The sequence below is a fragment of the Thamnophis sirtalis genome, unplaced genomic scaffold, assembly GCF_051295495.1.
Source record: "Thamnophis sirtalis isolate CommonGarterSnake01/CBP01778 unplaced genomic scaffold, rThaSir2_p1.2 scaffold_8, whole genome shotgun sequence".
NCBI classification, from domain to species: domain Eukaryota; kingdom Metazoa; phylum Chordata; class Lepidosauria; order Squamata; family Natricidae; genus Thamnophis; species Thamnophis sirtalis.
The window spans coordinates 58,481,642-58,486,635 of record NW_028261388.1 but is presented as its reverse complement, the minus strand read 5'-3'; the positions used below and the strand labels follow the sequence as shown (position 1 = coordinate 58,486,635).

General features: G+C 47.1%; 1 pseudogene; it reads left to right on the top strand.

The window, feature by feature from the left end:
• The first annotated feature begins 2,846 nt into the window (after window positions 1-2,846).
• On the top strand, window positions 2,847-4,370 carry LOC148044426 (uncharacterized; annotated as a pseudogene).
• Window positions 4,371-4,994: the final 624 nt, after the last annotated feature.

Genomic DNA, 4,994 nt, shown 5'->3' with positions numbered 1-4,994 from the left:
TTAATGAATGTTGTTTGAATATATTTTTTGAATCATTTTCTTGTCTTTTATTTAGGACACACAACTGGTTTGCAAATTAGAAAAACTGAAACAGCCTCAGAGAAGGGCAATAGAGATAGTCAGGAAAATAGGCTGAAGAGAAAGTAAAGAAGTTGGTTATGCTTTATCTCATGGGTGTCAAACTCACCATGTCATGTTGCCTCACATGACATTTTGCAATGTCTTTCCCATTTGCAAAGCTGGGGTGGGCATGGCCTGCACATGATGCATCTGGCCTGCGGGCTGCCAATTTGACACCCCTGCTTTATTTGAAAGGGAAAACAATGACATACTTCAAATATTGAAAGGACTGGAAAAAGATATTCATACACACTCTTTTTCTGGGTACAGAATACAGATAAGGACAACATTTTGGTAATAGGTAAAGGTTCTCCTCGCACATATGTGCTAGTTGTTCCTGACTCTAGGGGGTGGTGCTCATCTCCATTTCAAAGGCGAAGAGCCAGCACTGTCCAAAGATGTCTCCGTGGTCATGTGGCCTACATGACTAAATGCTGAAGGCACACGGAATGCTGTTACCTTCCCACCGAGGGCAGTCCCTATTTTTCTACTTGCAGTTTTATGTGCTTTCAAACTGCTAGGTTGGCAGAAGCTGGGACAAGTAATGGGAGCTCACTCCGATATGTGGGGATAGGGATTTGAACCGCCAAACTGCTGACCTTTCTGATTGACAAGCTCAGCATCTTAGCCATTGAGCCACCACGTCCCTGTCATTTTGGTAATACTAGGCTCCAATTACTTAAATTGTCACCAATCTATCTCATTCTTTCAGGCAGGGACAATAGAGGCCCACTGCCAAACATTCTTTAGATTGGCATTTGATTTGTTGGCATGTCATAGAATTTTGTTGTGTGACTTCCAATAACTTGGCTTGTCTCATGGTTCTGTGTGGGCCAAGTTAATGGCTTTGGTGGGCCATATCTAGCCTGCAGGCCATAGGACCCATGGAACAAACCAACATTAAAGAAACATTACTGATGTTTGGTCAGGCCTAGTTCAGCTGCTGTTAACAGTATACTGCTTATCATTGTACATACTACACAAAATTTTAATTTATTTTATCTAGGTACCTTGTAAAGGTAAAGGTTCCCCTCACACATATGGGCTAGTCATTCCCAACTCTAGGGGGCAGTGCTCATCTCCATTTCAAAACTGAAGAGCCAATGCTGTCCGAAGATGTCTCTGTGGTCATGTGGCCAGCATGACTAAACGCTGAAGGCACATGGAGCACTGTTTACCATCTCACCAAAGTGGTCCCTATTTTTCAACTTGCATTTTTTACGTACTTTCGAACTGCTAGATTGGCAGAATCTGGGACAAGTAATGGGAGCTCACTCCATTACACAGCACTAGGGATTTGAACCACTGAACTGCGGACCTTTCGATCAACAAGCTCAGTGTCTTAGCCACTGAGCCACCATGTCCCTACAGTTACCCTGTAGAGATCACATGTTCACATAAAACTATGGGTTATTAAAAACCCAAGCTTAGAAGGATGCCATAAATAGGTATTTGTAAGATATGATGATTTGAAATAATAGATTCTTACCCCGTGTGTGTGTTTGTGTGTTTGTGTGTGTGTGTGTGTGTGTGTGTGTGTGTGTGTTTAACTATTGGTATGACTTATTTCATTTATCTACAATATATTATTTCTAGTCACTGAGACTAGGAAAGGAGTATTATATAACTGTAGTCTAGTTATAGTAGATGTCTAGTTTCTAATTTTGTTGTTTGTACTTGGGCAGTAATCTAAGCAGACAGCTTTACAATTATCTCAAAAATGCAGTTTCCTAGACAGGTTAAATTTTTTATTATTCAGCACTTATAAAACATGACCAGGTGCAAACATATCCATTTACATTTTTAAAATATATATCTTTTATTTGTTATTTTCCTTTAACAATTATACATATTTTGTGGACACTTTTTACACAACACTAACAATAATAATAATACAATTAAATATACATAATCCTTGTCTTCCAACTTCTAACCTTAACATGTACGTTGTAATTACAATAGATTCCTTTATATTTCACTGTATATAATACTATTTTCAAAATTTGTATTCATCTCCCCCCCATTTGTTGGGGTTCTTCTACATTCACATCTTGGTCTTTAAACAATACCATTATCTCTTTATGATTCTTTATCACTTTCTCCATAACTACATTTAAGCATCAATAGTGTGCTGAGTGTATGATTGCACGATTGTGAGAGTGAATGCGCCCACTTTTAGTTTAATTAATTGAATTATTTTTTACTGTATTATATTTTTAAAGACTACTGTGGGGTGTGTCTGTGCAGAATGTTTGTTGAGTGAATATGATAGGTCTGGGGGTGTGACCTGGAGCCCCCTCCACTGAGTGCAGAAGCAGAAGTGGATGGGGGCCCGGATCCGCCCCTCGCCCCAGAGTGAATGGTGTGTGTGGCCTGCCAGGAAAAATGGGGGCCATGGGAGGGGGGGTCTACGGGGGGGAGAGGGTCGGAGCATCTCGGTTATGACTGGGAGGGGCAGATACGATGGGAGCTGTAAGGCTAGCCATTACCGGGGAAGAAGGACTCGCTACATTACAGCGATTCCTTGTTCCGGCCCTTCAGGCTCACCTCAAGAACCTGGTGGCAGGGGAGATCAGGGCCCTGGTCTCAGGTTGCTGTTGCTAAATGCCAGGTCTGTTGTGAATAAGACTCCCCTCGTCCGGGACTTAATATTAGACGAGGGGGCAGACCTGGCATGTATAACTGAAACCTGGCTGGGCCAAGAGGGAGGAGTCCCCCTCTCAGAAATGTGCCCAGATGGGTTCCAGGTGATCCACCAACCGCAACACCAAGGAAGAGGTGGGGGAGTAGCAGTGGTTGTCCGGGAGTCATTAGTTCCCCGTGGAAGTCCTGCCACGGAGATTGTGGGGTGTGAGTCTCTTCTCTTGAAGTTGGACCTAGGCGTTCAAGTGGACTTGTTCTTGACATACCTACCTCCCAGCTGCGTCACGGCAGCCCTGCCTGTACTGCTAGAGGCAGTAGCCGGGTTGGTGGTAGAGTTCCCCAGGCTAATGGTGCTGGGGGACTTTAATCTACCGTCTCTTGGCGAACACTCTGAAGGAGCACAGGAGTTCATGGCCTCCATGACAACCATGGACTTGACCCAAGTAGTTCAGGGCCCAACTCATAGAGTGGGACACACACTCGACCTCGTATTTCTCTCGGGGCAGTGGAGACGTGATCTGGAATTAAGGGGAATAGACACCTCGCCCTTGTCATGGTCAGATCACTCCTTCCTGAGGCTTGATTTCAGGACACTACTCCCCCACTGCAGGGAGGTGGAACTGATTAAGTGGTTCCGCCCCAGGCACCTGATGGACCCGACGGGATTTCAGAGGGAGCTTGGAGAGATACCTGACTCCCTTGCCCGCAATCTGACCGAATCCTTAGTCGCTGCCTGGAATGTTGCGGCGACTGAGGCACTGGATCAGATTGCGCCTTTGAGGCCTCTCCGCGGCGGTGGATCCAGGAGAGCACCTTGGTTCACCGAGGAACTCTGGGAGATGAAGCGCCAAAAGAGATGCCTAGAGCGACGTTGGAGGACTAGTAACTCTGAATCTGATCCAACACTATTAAGAGCCTTCATTAGGACTTATCTAGTGGCGAGACGGGTGGCAAAATGCAGGCATTTTTCCGCTCTTATTGCGTCTGCGGAATCCCGCCCAGCCGCCCTGTTCAGGGTGAGCTGCTCCCTCCTGAAAGGTGAGGGGGTGGGGGAACCCCTGCAGGGGAGAGCTGAGGAATTTGTTCAGTTTCTATCGGATAAAATCACTCAGTTTCGGACAGACCTTGACTCCGCTTGGGCAATACCAACCGAGATGCCGAGGATAAGTCTAAGTCGGATTTCCTGGGATGTGTTCGAATTTGTCGCCCCTGAGGAAGTGGACAAGGCCATGGGAGCGATGAGTGACTCCACATGTTTACTGGACTCGTGTCCCTCCTGGCTGGTTTCGACCAGCAGGGAGGTGACACGCGGCTGGCTCCAGGCGATTACCAATGCTTCTTTGCAGGAGGGGTCTTTCCTGCAACCACTAAAGGAAGCGGTGGTGAGGCCCCTCCTCAAGAAGCCTTCCCTGGATCCAGCCATCTTGAAAAACTACCGTCCTGTCTCCAACCTTCCTTTTTTGGGGAAGGTTGTTGAGAAGGTGGTGGCCCTTCAACTCTGACGGATCTTGAATGAAGTGGATTATCTGGATTCCTTTCAGTCTGGTTTCAGGCCTGGATACAGCACAAAAACCGCTTTGGTCGCACTGATCGATGATCTCTGGTGAGCCAGGGATAGAGGGCATTCCTCTATCCTGGTGCTTCTTGACCTCTCAGTGGCTTTTGATACCATCGACCATGGTATCCTTCTGCGACGTCTGGAGGAGGTGGGAGTGGGAGGCACTGTTTTACGGTGGTTCTCCTCTTACCTCTCCAGTAGGTCACAGTCAGTGTTGGTCGGGGGACAGAGGTCAACCCCTAGGCCCCTCAAGTGTGGGGTGCTGCAGGGTTCAGTCCTGTCCCCCCTCCTATTTAACATCTACATGAAACTGCTGGGTGAGCTCATACGACAGCACGGGATAAAATACCATCAATATGGAGATGATACGCAATTGTATCTATCTGCCCTGTGCCAGCTCAGTGTAGCAGCAGACGTGATGTGCCGATGCCTGGAAGCTGTCAGGATCTGGATGGGGGATGAACAAATTGGTGCTCAATCCCAATAAGACCAAGTGGCTATGGTATTGGACCTGGGTACTTGAGAGACCGCCTCCTGCCAATTATCTCCCTACGACCGATCAGATCCCACAGATTAGGCCTCCTCCAAATTCCATCGGCCAGCCAGTGTCGACTGGCAACTCCCCAGGGGAGGGCCTTCTCTGTGGCTGCTCTGACCCTCTGGAACAGAAGGG